We start from the raw sequence: 18074 nt of genomic DNA, 5'->3' as shown, positions 1-18074 counted from the left end.
AGGCATTGGCATCCCCAAGGAAAGAATAAATTATCTCGCATGCTCTCTAGTAAGAGCTCCTCTCTAATCTCACACTGACAGTTTAGTGTTCTTCTCTCTACATGAGTAAATACAGTCATCATGAAACAACATTTTTCCAAATTACAGCTGCCAAGAAAGTTGGAATTATTATTCAATTGAGTTAAAATTCTATTTTAGTACCCTGATAAGAAGAAGCAAGCATAAAGAGCCCTCTCTGAAAAATAAGGTGTTCAAGTGTCGCTACACTGATATACGAGACTGGAGAGACGCTTATTTCCTGGGCTCATTTAAAATGATGTAAAAACAGCAGGGGACTGACACATAGAGATAGATGCGCAAACACCATCCACCTACTTTTCCTATTTGCATTCATTTCACATCCAACAAGAAATTCACATTCAATTTTACAGTCACTCCACGTTCAAGCTGGCACTCAAATTCAGCCGCTTTTGCATGCAGCCTGTATTTGTGGGTCAGTATGGTTAAAACTGACACTTTCTGTCAACACACCCATCACTAACCCCCATTACTCACTCACTTAGTCTTTTCCATGATGCCTCACTCATTCATTTGGCTCCACACATACAGTTTATGTGCACCAGTGGGCCCACAGTCTCAACAAACACACAGCCATCGCCCACATGTTTGTTTAGCAATTTGTTAATTTGCTCAGGTCCTCACTTGTCCACAATGTTCTCATCCACTTATTCAACATTCATTCATTGTACGAGCCACTCGTGCTCTCGTCTGGTCCTCCAATCCCTGCAAACACTCCTCCATCACATGCTCTCTCTTGCTCTCACCCACTCACACCTTCTAACCTCCATTCATTTTGCAGTCACAGACACTTTCTCTGTCTTTCGCTTCCTCTGTCACCATCTTCGTCACACACTTCACATTTAGTCCGTCCCTCCCCTTCATTAAAGCCCTGGATGACAAAGTCCCTCCCTCACCTTGCCTTGCTGTTTATCCTGACTCTCTCAGGCTAAGACTGCTTTCTCCCTCTCAGCATAGATTGCCTCCACCTTTTCCAATAAAAGATCCAAGAGGTCCTTTAAGTGCTAATCAGGTTGTCATCCATGCAGCCAAAATCAGAGGCTTGATAAATAAAGGCTTGTCTCTGTTGGCTAACGGCTCACTGTGTTTAAATAGGTGACACCAGAGTGCATTCTGAGCACACCGGATCAATGCCAGAACCCCTGGGGTCCCCTGAAACGGCGAACAGAGACGAAGCTTAGTGCTCAATAATAATGCGGGGATAGCCTGTTTGCTCCCTATTTTCAGAGGAGCTTTCCCTGTGCTCATCCTCCAATCCATTCCCTTTTTTTCTCTTCCTCTTACCATGACAGTCCTTTGCAACTTGCCAGTTGGCAGAATTGAATTGGCGCACAGACCAAAAACCTTTACTTTTGTACATTACACAGAGGGTTAGACTGGAAGTGCATTAAAAATACCAACAGACACAACAGTCGCTCCTATCTTCAATCCCCAAACAGCTCCCTCTCTGCTGTCCAATCATCCCATCACACCCCACTGTGGCCAATTTGCCAATAAGCCCAAATCTCTCCCCCACAGTCAGACTGTTTGCCATTACTCAAAATAGCATCCTGCTACCCTCGCCCACCATGCCTCATCACAAAAACCTCCACCCTTGTCTAGAATATCAGCACCAAGTCAAACTCGACATACATGAGCTGTAGCTGACCCATGTAAACACACTACTACTACAGAATGCACTTCCTCACCACAGCCATACCCCCTCTAACCTTGCGTGTACTTATATTCCCTCCAATGAAACCTCTGCACCCAAAGACGGCAATAAAAAGATCCACCACTCCACCTCTGGTTCTTTTACCTCACTTTGATTTTCTGTCCATCAAAGGGGCGTGGATTAGTGCTCTCTTGTTTATCTGCTCATCAGTTTTATCTTTCTATCACTAAGCCATGCACTGCGCTGCAGCGGCCCCAGCATTGCATTAATCCCCTATCAGCCATCTAGCCATCCATCATCCTGCTGTCTATCACGTCAGATCCATCATCCACCCATCTGTCTCGCACTGCCCATCCTCAGAAATGATCTACTCGCAGAGCCCCACTGGCGAGTCACAGGGAGCGGAGGAGACAATGGGGCATGAGGAAATTAGAAGGAAATGCAAAAACTGAAAACAGGGGAGAGGGAGAGCAGATTATACCCTGCACGTCCTTCGCTCTCCCTCCCTCCCTCGGCCTGTATGCCGCTGAAAGCGTTCTCTTCATTTCACTTCATGCTTATTAGCTGTTGTGTTTGTTTCCTTGTAATTTGTTTGTTTTCTTCGCCTGCTAATTCTAGCCAGTGGGAGATGTGTCAGTGGAGGAAGAGATAGCTGCTGGGGACGGGGGTCATAAATCCCATCAAACTCTGATGTAGTGAGAAACCCCAGCCCCTCCTTCCCCGGCATGTTGGAGTGAAGAAGGGATATTGTCTAAAGCCTCAAGCTTTAAAACAGCTCGATATCTAGGTTCATCAGAGGTCATTTGTATTTCCATCCATATCTGCTAGCATCATGAGGTGAGAGTGGGGGGGCAGATGAGCGGGAGAGAAGGTGAGTGTAGGGCAAACGTTAGCACGATCACAAAGGAAGGGGACTCCACACAGCTGCATGTAGGAGCAGGGAACGGGGGCAAGAGAGTGTAAACAGGTACATGCAGTGAGCACAAAGACATTCAGGTCTACAAATGTGAACAGACAGGTATGTACTGTATGTACTGTACGTAGGCTGAAGCACCATAATTATTTAGACTAGTATGTGAGGGCTGGAAAAAATACAAAAAACGTTTAAAGGTGACCGCAAGAGCACTGAAAAAGGTTAGCGTGAGAATGTGAGAACAGAGAATAAAGAACTAAAGAAGATAAAGTCACCCTTGCAGTAAATAAGTAAGATCTAGGGGTGTCACAATTCTCGATTTGATTATAGATTTTAAAGTCACGATTTGATCCTCAATCTTCTTTTCTCTTTTCTAGTACAGATGGGTCAGCCATTTTTAGACTTGTCTAGTTTAGTCTAGGATCATTGGTTTTAGTATGTCATGATAACTCGTTTTTTAATTCCCCTTTCAATTGTCTACATGGTGTCATGAGTGATATAATACCACACTGAGACCTTATACTCAAATTGTAATGATATTGTACCAATACAAATGTTACTATAACCAGTAAATGCTTGTTTTCTACCACTGAATAATGGTTGCATGTCTAATGCTACAAACACGTCAATATCACTAGTTATCGCTTTAGCACGAGTTGAGTTTTGGGGACGTTTTGCAGAGATATCCTCATCATAACATAGATTATACACCGTGGAACACAAAATATTTCCCCACCAGTGATTTAAGAGAAGCAGGAGTTGGGTTCGATTGAGTTTGGTCGATGTGTCGCCCAAATCAGCAGTTGCCATGGTTACTATTAGTCGGCAGCAGCTACGGGTTAGCGGGAGGAGGTAACGTGTAGTCACGCTGCAACCACAACACTGTTTTTTTCTCCTCTGGCACGACTGCAGGACGTCACACTGGGGGCGTGGTTAAATCCTCGATTCCACCTTTGCTTCCGTAGGTCGAGATCGTGACGTTGTTTCGATCACGGGTCGATTTACAATCGAGATTGTGACAGCCCTAATTAGATCTGTGGAAGACTGTTTGCGTAAAAGACACTTTACTCTGTTTACCATGAATAACTACCTCACCACCTCAAGGTAATTGCATGATTATGGTTCACAGGAACTAGATTTGCCTGCATGATGGTTAGTGTTTACATGATTAGTTTGATGCCAAGTACTGCAAAACACCTCTTCCACAGCACAAGGTAAATAGCAGTCATGATGATGATGAATTTACAGCGCCTTTTAGGACTCAGACTCACATGCCAAGTAAGCTGTCACAAAAGATACTTTGCTGTTGCCCACCCATTTTATTTATTTTTTTACCTTTTTACTTTAGCTGCTATTTGTGCAGAAATGCCGCTTTACACAGACTCCAACCACCAATAGAAATCAGTACGGAGGTACATGTCAGAGGATACAGCAAGAAATCGAGTTTGGGGTCAGACAATTGAGTTACCCTTTCTTCAACTCTCCCCTTGATTCATCTAAGATAATGCAATTATCATGTTTACATGACAGCAGCAATAATTTGAGTACTGCCTTAATATGGCCATGATTAAGTTAGCATCAAGTACAGTAGTTCTGTAGTTCTATGGAACTGACGGTTCATGTTTGTGTGAGTTTTTAATTGCAGGTGTGAGAGATTTCTGGCATTCAACGCAAAGAAAACCAAAAAAAATAAAAAATAAAAAACATAATAAGCTATTTTTGTAAAATAAAAGCAGCCAGAGTTCAATTTGCCTGTAAGGCTCAAAATCACTCAAGCCAACAGCATCTTCAATTCATTCATTTTCTACCACTTTATCCTCCACTTGAAGGTTGAGCGGGAGCTGGAATCAATCTCAGCTGACACGGGGCAAAAAGCGGGGTACATCACAGCCAATCAGACCCAAAATATTGGCTGTTGTTGTCCAGCATTTCTAAATTGACCCCCAAGCACCAAGCTACCACTGGTACTTTCAATGGATTTGGATTATAAAATAGCTTTCAGACTGTTCTTTGAACACATTGTCGGTACCAAGCCTTAGAAATTAGTAATTCACCTATGATCTCCTAAATCTTCTCAACAGTTTTTAAACCCACATAATGAATGAATCTTCAAGGAAGACAGCTCAGACTACAAAATGTCTTAGATTTCCTCTATGGGTGTTTAGCAAACCATTTGTTAACTGATGTTATAGAAAGTATATCGCAAAATATGACTTTGCAAATACTTAACATTTAGCAATATCGTGATAATATCGTATTGTGGTGTCTGTGGTAATTCCCCCTCGCCTCTGTGAATAAAGACAGCGAACTGACAGCAGATATTATTTTCTACCAATATCGGTGGTCCCTCATTATACTGTATATACGGAATATGAGGAAAGAAAAGAGTGACGCTTCTGCTTTTATCTATAATGAGTCGAAACAAACATTTACAAACAAATGCACTTCTTCCACCGACACGTGAATCAGATGAGACGGCTGTCAGAAAGCATCCATATCCATCCTAAGTAAGCTCTAATTAGAGAAGTACTCTTCTTCCTCTGTCCCTCTCTTGACAGATACTGCTCAATCATCACACTGGCACTGTTGAACACTACTCCAGTCCTGCTATAAGTAATCTGCCATTGCTGCTGTTACACAATGACACAACACACAATCCCCACTCCTCATGGGGACAAAGCCTGGTCCTAATGAGGCAGAACCTTAAGTCTGAGGTCCTGGTTAATGTTAGAGGTAAGACGTAAAATTGTGGTTAGGTTAAGGTTAGGGTTAACTGGTTATGATAAAGGTGTGTGTGTAGTAATTCTTTACACGTATGTGCATCTGTGTCTTTTTATAAAATAAAGTACTAGCATGCTTTTGCATGCTCAGAAATAGAAATTATATCAACTTTATAAAATACTGCTGTTTCCATAAAAGAGTGAATTACCAGTTACCCAAATATACAGAGAGGGAGACAAACACAAATACTTACACTGCCTCATAAACACATACCTACATAATTTCGTACACACTGAATTAATCAGCTCGAACACAAATAGCTGAATAAATACTGTGGATAACCAGATCAATACTGTACACGAAACTCATTTGAGTTCACAGAGATGTCAAATTCTGCATAGTTCCAGGGCACACTGATTAAACTGGCACCACATTAATACAGTAAATCAATAAAACCAATCTTTCAAATAAATCTAGTTGCATGGCCGGCTGGAGCCAATTTGGGAGCTTGGACACATTAAAATTCCCTTGCTCCAACTGCATATCTATGTCAAGCAGGCAGCAGACTGATTTGCTATGTGGATTCCACAATTTGTGGAATGAAAATGATTAATCCATGAAACAATAACCAGGGCGCCAAGAAGGCACATGGTAATTCTATAATGATCAAAGACTCAATTAAATCCTTTTCCATTCTGTTCCCTAAATGCCTCATGTCTGTGACTACAGACTACAGTGCATGCGTGCGTGTGTGTGTTCTTGTATTTGTTACGCTTTTAATTAGCTTTTCTGGAATAAACGCTGACCTTGTCAGGACCAATAGTCCTCGTGGAGACCAAAACCTTGCCCTAATGAGGCAGAAGATCATTTCCGAGGAACTGGTTAATAGTAAGCCCAAGATTTGAATTGTGGTTAAGTTGTGTTGGAGTTAGGCATTAAGCTGTTTAAGCTGTCCAAACGAATAGAAGTCAATGCAGTTCCCCAAGAAGAATAGCTGAATAGCTGCACGTGTGTGTGTGTGTGTGTGTTTTGTACCCTTTCGTGTGGTGCGAGTCAGAGGTTAAGCTGTGGTCTGGCAACTGTCTTTTGTGGTCAGATGACGTATGAGTTAATACTGCAATGCCCCAGCACAGGCAGTGCGATTGTAATCATTACTGAATTATTAGAGCATTCATATCCTGACAGACCAGACAGTGTGTTTTATTATTAGAAATATGCCCTTCACCATGCACCATGCCTCTTCTTTATTATTCTCGTGCCAAATTCTCCTTTTTTGTCCCTATTTCAGTTGAAAGTAGCAAAGCACTGAGTTGCTAAAAATTGCTGAACTGCACTGTAGTTTTTAGAAACAAACAAAAAAAAAAAAACTTCACATAACCACAGGAGGTTTGCTGACTCGGCATGGCAATTTTTAGCAGCATCTACCTCAGACTGTTCCACACCTGGGTGCTAGCTGCTGGCCACCTTCACTGGAAAACAAGAGGCTCTATTCACTTGGGACATTTCAACCTTAATCCTAAACTGCTGTGACAGAAAAATTCCCTGCGCTCTGAATGTTTCCAGAGCCATGCAGATCTACAGAGTAGATGTGGTATTTCCTGAACCATAGGCTTAATCTGCCCTTTATTTAGTAGTCCCAACTCTGAGGAACAATATGTCCCAAAATCAGACAAGCAAGAAATTGTACTGCCATCTTGTTTTCTCACTAGAACTGGAAGGAATTGCAGGCCCCAGACAATGTCACTGATTTACAATACAGTATAGGACTGTATGTGTAAAAAAAAAACCTTAATAACCTGCAATAATCAAAAGTTATAGTATTTCACAACAATTTGGCCATTGTTTCTACATTCTAACATGTGTAATGCATAGTGGGTTATGTAAAAGCAGGTGTAACACATTCATCTAACCAATTTGTAATTTAATCTACAACTATAGCCAACTACAGAATAAGCAATCTTTTGGTTTACGCCACCATGCACCAGTGTACATACATGGTCATGTGACATCATTTTCAGCTTGTTATAAGGATGCAGATGATTTAAAAGCTCATCTGGAGATTGTTTTCATTTTATCTGTCAATAAAAGATGCACTTCAAAAATGTGTCACTATGATGCTGCTATTATAGCAGGTGATAACACATACATGTTTGCATTGTTTGTAGTCATTCAAAAAGAGAAGTATCACAAAGTCTGCCTCAGCTCTACGCAAAAATAGTATTTTTGTGAACTCATTATTTTAGTTTTTCCACAGCATCACTGGTCTGGTTCTGTCGCCATCCCCATTATGTCAGAGGACACTACAAGCACCCGTTCCACTGAGAAATTCACTGAACGCTACCTTACCAGCACAAAACAACAGGCAGTTAAAGCTGGTGATAAACTGATGAACACAGCGGTGCATAATTATGACAGCTGAAGAGACAGATACATCCCTAAGGAAGTGGAGAGGAGGAAAAACAGAGCTACAAAGAGTGTAAACATGTATAACAATATCTGCTGACAAAGTTACCACTTGGTATTGTATAATAGGTTTTAAATATAAAAGAAAAATGTGAAACTGCTCTTAAATACTTACTTTACGATGACCATTTAGTTCCCTGTGTGTTAAGTCAATTCAGGTCCAAGTTACCTTTTACGGCACATTTAAAAAAACAACCTCAGTTGACCAAGGTCCTGCACAAATAATACGAAAATACAATAAACAACAAAACATTCAAAGAAAATAACTAATAAAAACAATAAAGGAAGCCATATAAATAAAATAGGCTATGCAGGCACCATAAAGTAGTCAAGTATTTTACTTAACCAGAGTTATAAGGCAGTGAAAAGTTTTTTTTGAATTGGTCGAGGGTTTGGGCAGCTCGCACATGAAGTGATGGGGCTCTATCCCTCCATTTATTTGTTTAATCTTCAGTTGAGTTGATCTTGGAACGTCCTAGAGCAGTTGATCAGCTGACATCAGAACTCTGGCAGGAGTGTGAGGTTTTAAGAGTTCTGTCAAATAAGGTGCCGTGCCGTGCCATTAGGACTTTAAAAAAACAAAAAAAACAATACAATTTTTAAATGAATTCTATAAAATATTATATAATCCTAGCAATGATGTTTATAGCACCGAAAGGACAGGGGGAAAAAAACGGTTACTATGCCGTAGCATTTCCCTTGGTGCACAGTATCGGAAAGGTGAATCTATGATATCACAAGTGTGGGTATTTTCCTTGCGTCCATATGTGCAGAGGAGCAGAGGGTATGAGGATTGGAGAGAAGCGGCACAGGACAGTCTCAGGTGAGACATGCATAGTCCCAACATAATTATAAACCTTAATTAATCCACTCCGGATGCTCCCTCCCTTTCCCGCTGTCCCTCTCTATGTTTACAGGCTTATTTCCATCATCGTCTGCCTCTCCCTCTTTTAGTCTTGCATCTGCCTACAGTATGTGCTCTATAATGCTCTAGGTTTGTTTTTGCAGCTGTTTATTAATACATGTGGCCTTTCACATGTCTCTCATGGAGCTCCCTCTGCCCTCTCTGTCTTCCCCTTCTTCGTGTCTCAATCTCTCTACCTGTTTCACCCCCCCCAACTCCCATCTTGGCAGACACACAAACAAACTGCTTCTTTTGGTCCCGTGTTGTTTCTGGTGTTGCCTCTTCCAACAGCTAATGGCACAGACACACGTGCGCACACACAAAAACATGCTCGCACAAGTCCAACACCACACAGTCCAAAGGGAGTGCTGCTGACACAAATACGAACCCAACAGAGCTGTCCTCTGTGGAATGACTCAGGTGAGTCTCAGGTGAACATCACCGCTCGTCAGGGCCAGACAGCCAGACACACAAACACACAAACACACACTGATATATTTATCCTAATTCTGCCGCTTAATCAAATGCATTGACAGCTTAAATAATTGTGTGTAACTCCTGTATATTAAACGCTGCTACGGGAGAGCGAAGCAGTTGGAACACAGTTGTTATAAATGAACACTGGAGGGTTGTTTTTTTTCTTTGTTTGTTTTTTTGGCGTATATATTTGGCCAGTCTCCTTTTTTTACTCCATCTGATACAATGCAACAGTTTAAACAACAAATTACACATAAAACCCTCTTCATTTTAATTAAAATCAATCAACATGATGGCATGTCTATCCAATCTGTGTTTTGTGTCTGCACTGAAGGGTTTAATATATTTTAAATACATATTACAACTAAACTTTTGGGTTTTAGTGCACTCAGAGCCGCATTTATTCAGTTACTGAAAACAAAAAACGTGTAAACTTACATGAGGTGATAATTAAAAGATGGTAAAAACTGGCCTGATTGCAATTAATCGGTCTGCCTGTACACTGGAGTCCTGCAGCGGAAGATCTAGGGTTTGTATACTTAGCTGGAGGTAATGAGGACAAAAGTGTTAGTACTGCATGCTGGAAGAGTGTGAGGAGGGGTGTCGACGACTCCTGCTACTACTATTCAACCTGCTCTGTGTGTTCTGGCCAGGCCAATTAGAGGAGCTCATTCACCACCTTCCTAACACTCCTCCAATCATGATATCAGAAAAAACATGGATTAATTAGACAAGCTTTTAGGTCAATTGATCCCCGTTTCCTTTCATGCGCCTCCTTTTCCGCCCCACAGGTCTGATGTTACCTAAGGACAAGGGTTTAACTAAGGATGCTCTCACAAGTTCAGCCTGCACAAAAGACGTGGTCTGGATTAAAAAGAAACTGGCTTGTTTTGTTTTTTTTAAATGGAATTGCAATTGCAGACTCAAGCGTTGAGGGAGACTCATCACCCGATAAATGATAAGAAGAAAGAAGAACATCATCAAAAGCCGTGATAATAACGATAATACAGTAGCAATGAATTTTTTTTCCATTCAAACATAAACACATCAATGTCAAATGTATGAGTGTCTGGACCTTGGTTTGGTTGGTTTGGAATCATCACCCGGAATAAATGTGCTCGTTTGCTACTACCTCTGAATACACAGGTACATTTCTCTCTGCTAACCACCAGTGGTGATTGCTCTGAGGCAGCAAGCAAAGCTCAGCTTCCTCTAAAATATCGTCAAATATGTACTGTGTTGTATTAACACTTTAATACTAAACTTGCACTAGAATATGTCAGTAGTTTGTTCAGAATCAGCCGTTTATCATGGATGACGGATCATATTCGTATTCCCGTAGCAGCCTCCACATTAAAACCACTTGGAGCTCAGCTTCAGCAGTTCTCTATGGGACGGAATAGAATATGTTTTTTTTTTCACGGGAGCTCAACATTGATTTGACAAATACGGCAAAAACGTCGCTTCCAGGAAAGCTCAGCTTCTCTCTGAGTCATGGAGCAGTGGGGGGGGGGCGCGGCCGCTGGGCTTCTGCTGTCGTGATTGGAGGAACTGACGGAACCAGTTTTTGATAGACAGCGTTGCAGAAGCACGACAGCGGAGCCTTTTCTGCCTCAGTCCTGTGTGGATTTTGCGAGGGAAGTCTGTTGACAGATAGCTGGTCGTTGCGTGTTATTTGCTTGACAATATAGTCCATTTCCGTTTGTATGAACACACTGTAAATAAAATTAGAGCATTTCAGCCTTTGTTTGCAGAATTTATGTATAAAAAAAAATTGGGCCTGGAATGAGCTTCCCCTGTTTCAAAGACCGGCAACCTCCACTGCTAAAAAAGGTTCAGAATCAATCTCAGTGTTCAGAGGCCCACTGCCATTATGCTGTACATACGACAGGAGCTGTTGTAACAGCAATCACACAATCAGAGATTATATTGATTTGTCAACATTATTCTCAAGTGCCTCCAAAATTAGCTCTTACCACAGGTAAGAGGTTGAAAACCTCTCATTTACATGTTAAGAAATGAAAAGTAACAAACACACAACACTCAAATCTGGTGTTTCAAGTTGCTTTCAACAGCATGAATAGGGAAATCAGACAGGATCAAAGGGCCAATCAAAGCAGATCATTACAAACTGCAATAACAGTTTGATTGTCAAAACTGAAGGAACATATACAACTGAATGAATTACTGATGAAGCCGATTGGTCACATTGATTGAGCATCACCGTGTCTTTTCACTGCTGAACACCAAGTTATCTCTCACTCGATAGACACGACCCAAATACACCAGCCACTCAATCCAGTGTGTTGCTACTCAGGTCCATCCAGCTAATTTAACACCCACTCCGTTTATGAAAAAGAGTCCTCATTGATTTTTTCTGTTCATGTGCTCTTGTTGCTCCTGTTCATTTTCGCCACACTGGCGCCTACACACACTAAGGACTGGCAGCAATTGAATTGAATTAGTGTTTGGTAGATTGAGATTGCAAGATTGGCTTCTCAGTGCCCACACCTCCAGGCTTTCTCCACATCTAGCGAAGACCAGGCTGCTGTGTGCATAGCACACAACTCCAGGAGCTTCAAAATGGATGAACATCGCCGATCGCTTTTGCACTGCAACAGCAAAGACCAGTTGTGCTTGTTTTCGTTTAAATGTGCAAAACCTCCCCCCCCTTTGTTATCACACCCACCTCTATTTTCTTTTCCTCTCTTTTACCCTCCCTCTCCAAACCATCATTGAATGGACACACTTCCAAAATAAAATATCAAAAAAAACAGCCAAGACATTACAAATAGCCAAAGAAAACATAATTGGGGATTTCTGATTGCAATAATTAGTCCAACAACAGCTGCTTTCCAGTGTGTTTTGTCAGCAGCGGTTAAACTCTGAACCACAATAACTGTTATTATAATCATAATGGCTTTCCTGTCAAGACAAGTCTTATCAGCCTAGTGACAAACACAGAGCTGCCATTGCCAGGTAAACAGCACTGTCTGTAACAGGAGGGAGTGAAAATGACACAGAAATAACACAATAAACCCTTTCTAGGTCAGATTAGTGGAAAAAAACGGACAGAGACCTATAATTTTGACCCATCTGCAAAGGGCATAAAAAAATTACTGTTTGCCTTTGCACAACAGGTACATAGCAACCCACCCACTGCGATGAAGCTATCACAGGTATTTTAAAATTGTTATATTAGCATCTGCCAGTGTATCTTTCTGGTTGAAAATGTCAGCAAATATGTAGAAAGGCTTCTGCAGAAGTGTTGTAAAGGTCACAACTAGTAGTTTGGTTATTAACACGATTTTGGGCTCTCGATGAAATTTTGAGAGAGGGAAAAAAAAAAGTACAAACACAATTAAATCCTGGAAAGGGGTTGTTTTTCGTGGATTAAAATCGCTTCATCATCTTCAGAATTATGACAGATCAATACAGACAATGAGCACGATTATTCAAAATGGATCGCCCCGTTCAGCGAACCATGAGAAGCCAGGGACGGGTAGACTGGCTGGTAAAGCCCGTACATCTAATCTAATCAGATCCTTTCATCATCAAAATGCAATGATGAGATTAAGTTTCTCATCTGAATACACTGTGGAGCCAGTGTGCACCAGTCCTTTGTTCTACTGACAGTTAAGATTATTGAGATTATTTGGTTGTTCCCTCCTTAAAGTGTGGAAGGTTGTGTGTGTGTGTCAAAGATTTAATGTGAGCGTACTTTCCCAGAATAAACATTTTACACTGCATTGTGCGTATCAATTTGTGCACCATGTCTTGACTACGGGACGGCTTTATTACGGTTCCAAACTTCTATAAAATAATATATTTAATGGATTTTCTGTTTCCTTCTTTAAAAATTGACAAATCAGAAGTGATAATGTAAAAATAGGAACCAGACTTTTAATCACCTGCTGGGTTGACCACACTCAAAATATCAATTTCTATCTTGAAATAAATTTGAATCGTGGATTTGGTGAACTCTGGTTTTGGCATATAGTTTGTTTGTCGCTGCCTTTTTTTTATTTTTTGTTACCCCAAAGCCTATTGTTATTTCAGAAATACGTGCAATGCTTTTTTTTTAAGTGACACTATTCTTTACCTGAAAAACTAAAAAATAATATCTGTAGAGAGTCAAAATCGACAATCCTGCACTGACATGTGGCATATGTGATGTGTCCCTTGCTGTAAATAACAGCCACGGTGGGAAAGATGGAAACAGTGGGAAATATTAGCACGATACCAAAATCTGTCAGCACCTCTGAACATTTGGTGAATTTATTCTCACATTTGTCTTTTCACCAGCATGGATGCCATACATTTAAGGCTCCTGTGGGCATGAAAAAATCATAGGTAATTTTAAGAAATCTATGAAAGAGTGCTCTTTCTGCTTGTCTCCTGTTAACTTATTAATTTGTACATGTCTTGTCAAAGTGCTGCAGGGGTTATATACATTTAAAAACAAAGGAGAGCATCACAGAAATGGCACTGTATACGTAAGTATTATTATTTTTAAAAATAAAGGATGTGTGTGTGCATACACATAATGACTAAGTGGTCTGTGTGTTAGTTGTGTGGACGCATGTGCAAAATAAAATGCAGGTAATGAGTGTGAAAAGTTACGTTATTGTTCTCAAGGGCCGTCAGACAGGTTTTCGTACAGTAACAACCTTCAACGGAACAGTATGGTCGTTTGATCATGAACACGGTCATGCAGAGCCTCCCAAAATGCTCAAGTCACACTAAAATAAATCTAATTATGATTAATGACACATTAAAAGTCTGACGATCACGCCATGCTAATGTATGACTATTATTCACCCGCTGAAAGCCGAGAATAATTTTTCTGATGGTGATGTGACACACAGACAAGGGGGAAATAAATCCTTCTGTCTTCCCAGGGAGAGTGTTTGGCAGTAAACCAATTCCAAGGCTGGCTTCTTGAATGCCCAGATAACGCAATCAGACAGTTGCAATATTGCTGTTTTACCACCTGAAGAATTTGAATTTCATTCAGCCCCTTCAGAGCAGCAGACACGCCAATTTTTTTTTTTCCCCAAGAATTGGCAGGACAAACACAATGCACCCCAGTGGAATGAGGAAAAGGCTCACCAGCAGAAAACAACTGTGTTCAGAGACTTTCTTCTCCACATCCATATACGGTTCAATTTTATCATAATAATACAAAAGTAGGAGTTTAATTTCTTCTATCATAACTACAGTGGATTGCTGATGCCTTTTTATTACATATTTTATTATTAAATTGGGAATTAGTCAGGCATATAACAATATGAGAGTGCCTCAGTTTTCATGTCGTGAACCCCTAAATAAAACAGGGACACATTTGATTAAATCTGATATACGACGGGATTTCTCCAGCTGCGGATTTATGCTGTCGCAAAGTGGTACATACTGTATATTATTTGAACTCATCAGGGTGGGCATTCATAGACAATCTCTAATTGGGATTTCAAGTGAAATTTGATCTCATTTGATTTGGGACATCCTGGAACACTGGTGGAGAACACCTGGGGCTCTGTAGACCCTCACAGCACTGCTGCTTTACAGGTAACGCCTTGACCTGGCAGAGTATTAGTGGAGTCTGAAACATGAAGGGTTGGACTGAGTTCATTTTTAAGCTCTACACATTGTCTTGCATTATTCTGGTGGTCAAATTTGTTTTTTTTTCTCTTGGAATGAACTTGTAAAGAAGAGGAGGGAGAAGAAAAAAAACTGTGAGATGTTTGATAAAATCACACATCTTCCTCCTGCATTGGACATACATTATTCATCCAAGAAACACTTTCTTTAATACTTATAATATGTCTGGCTATTACACAGCCTCTGTTTCCCAATGTCACCTGCCTGTGTTTTTGCCAAGCTGAAAACTCCCCCACCTCTTAGCTTTTATAGGACTAAGAAGTCAACGTTCAGCTCCCAGAGTCAATGAAATAATTCAAATTGTGCAAATCTATTAGTGTGCAGGTCACGGTGCAGTGAACAGGCCCCAAAAGAAGGGGTCCCCTTTAAAAAAAAAAAAAAACCGACTAATTTAAAGGATCCTGACTGTATTTTTAATATGAGGAGGCTGCTGGTGACGCACCGTTTACACCAACTCCGCATCTGTCAAAGCATTAAATATCAATAAATAAGTAAATCGGCTTACACGCCTGCACCTCACGCATGCAGACTGATAATGGACGCCCGGGTGGTGCGTATTTACACGCTATGTTTGATGCAATGTCATTACATTTATTAGGAACACATGATACGAACACTGCTTATTCCTACCTTGATCCCTCCAATCTCCTTTTCCTTGATTGCTCAGTGCGTCTCATTCATTCTCGCTTTTCCTCTTTACTTGCCTCCTTTTCCTTCTCTCTCCTCTGGTTATCACTCGTTTTCTCCTCGCTGGTCCCGTCTTCTTGCGGATGCATAAGAATTAAAAATTAATAGCCTGCTATCTTAAAGACAACCCGACGAGGAAAAAAAAAATAAGACAAAAAAATAAGAAGGATCCACTAGACTAAATTACAAATCTAGAGGGAGAAATCCTCACGGACAGAGCAGATTCTCGCGAAAATGCGCCCGTGTGGGCATCAAGATAAATAACGATACCATTGTCCTGCTCCAAAACAATAATAACATGCGAGTCAGAGCACCGTCAAGTGGCAACTGTGGTGGAAATAAAAGTTGCAGTCGCGTCGTCCGTGCGTCCCTGGTTTCGATGGGGAGCAAATGAGCCACCGTCGCAAAAACGTGTCAGGCAAATCAGATCTTCAAATCTTGTGTGTCGGATGTTATGATGTCTGTGTGGTCACAGGAACGGATCGACACTTTTGTTTCGTCCAACTATATATATATGTCATTCGCCCTCGTGCCGTCTCAGGGAAAAGTTCTACGGTGTGAAATATAGCCCGTTCGAATCAGGAGAGACTGCACACGCCATCTGCGTCCTGGCGCACCGAGCGGATCACTCCTCTATAGTTTCCCTCTCCGTCTGCAGGCAGCACACACACTCTCATCAGGACCATTCACACGGTGTTCTCTGCCATTGCAGTTCTGCAGCAGGCCTATATACCTACAACGTAGCGCATTCATCTTTGCTTCTCACCTCACATACAGTTGGGTAACATAGGGACAATTTCAGGTTATATATGTATATGTACAGTACATATGTATATATATATATATATATATATATATATACATATATACACACATATATATACACATATACATATATACATATATATACACACACACACACACACATATACATATATACACACACACACACACATATACATATATATACACACACACACATATACATATATATATATATATATATATATATATATATATATATAGCCAAATCTGATTTAAGCCCATTAGTTTGACCTCCTCCTCTTGTGGCAAGTGGCACTATACCACTTTCAATTGCCTTCTATCGCATGTGTATTTAAATGTTTTATTTTTTAGGTCAGGAACATCTGTAGCCCAACAAAGTAGACCAAGTCTTTGTGTTAAAGTATTTAGCATTTAATCAAATGCAAATTAGTTAAAGCTGAGACCTCGGAGTTGAACAGTGTCTGTCATGTTGAGAGATACAGATTTACTATTTAAAAAAGTACAATACATTTCATATTTGTTTTGCTCAGTGGGTTAATAAACAAAGCAGTAACGATATTGCGTGGGATTCATTTACATGCAACGTACGAGAGTTGTGGATGCGTCACTTAAGTGCACCATCACGAATTCAAACGCATCTCAAATGGCTTTCAGTAATTTGTTTTACATGAGTAGAGGCAACATGTCTGTCTAATGTCAAAGCATCGATCCTCCAGTGTGTCCAAATAAGATAATATTTCTGCCGTATAGATGGATTTTTCCAAAGATTTTTTTTTCTTTTTTTTTTTTTTTTTTCTGGTTCTTCCACTGACAGGCAAGTTACTGGAAACCAAGACTGAGTGCCTCACTGGGCAGAGGGAGTACCGTAAATTGGCAGTTCAGGGGCTCTCCATGATGTTCACAGGTCAGAACACAAAAGAAAATAATCCGAGGAATACTTAAGTGAAACACCATTGTGCTTCTGCATAGAAGACGTTCCACGGGAAGAGAGAGCGAGAGAGACAGTCAGGGGGATGACACATAAGCAAGTGTTGTTTTCATGCTACTTCCCCTACTTTAACCTCCTGACTACACATTCACACCATACTAATACTACATACGACATTACACAGTACGATTCAGTGCAGTATATATAGACGGGCGACACGCCGCATTTCCCCGTACTTCAACTGCACGTTACGCCATGATTAGAGAATAAATAATGTCCTGTGTCACCATCACTGCACAGAGGAAATTGCAGCATCAGGTGGAGGCACTATTAAATATCATAACATTTTACAGTCGGCTGTATACACACGCAGATCTATAGGTTCACTGAGAGGGAATTATTGAAATCTAATGCTGAGACTGCATATTACAAACAGAGGACTCCACCTCCCCCCTCTTTTCCCTCACATGTCAGGGAGTGACGGTGGCCTTTGCATACCAGAAAGGATGTCGTATGTCTTTCCTCTTCATTTGCATTGTAGCCTCCTGCTTTAAAATGTGAAACTCTTGCACTCTGGCTAGTTTATTCTCAGACTACAAAACCACACATTTTTCCTATGTGATTACACACTTACAAAATAACATACTTTCAGGTGGTATATTCAACTTCCGCCAGTAAACCATCTTTAATGTTACACAGTGGACCTTTAAAGCAACATCGTACCCATTACAGATGTTTTTGTTCCCCTCTTAAAGCATAGCTATATAACTATTAATAGGAGAGATAACATGTGCTTTTATAT

General features: G+C 40.7%; 1 protein-coding gene across 1 annotated transcript in view; it reads right to left on the bottom strand.

Annotated features, from left to right (window-relative positions):
- The window catches only part of adgrl1a (adhesion G protein-coupled receptor L1a), an 89826-nt gene extending 73604 nt beyond the window's left edge, over positions 1-16222 (bottom strand). Inside the window, exon 1 of the mRNA XM_058652858.1 lies at positions 15502-16222. The gene's annotated coding sequence lies outside the window, so the exon portion shown is untranslated. The remainder of the gene's footprint in view (positions 1-15501) is intronic.
- Positions 16223-18074: the final 1852 nt, after the last annotated feature.

This window comes from Solea solea, chromosome 16 (assembly GCF_958295425.1).
Source record: "Solea solea chromosome 16, fSolSol10.1, whole genome shotgun sequence".
In the NCBI taxonomy this organism is placed as follows: Eukaryota; Metazoa; Chordata; class Actinopteri; order Pleuronectiformes; family Soleidae; genus Solea; species Solea solea.
The sequence above is the reverse complement of the archived record's forward strand: the minus strand, read 5'-3'. Positions and strand labels throughout refer to the sequence as shown.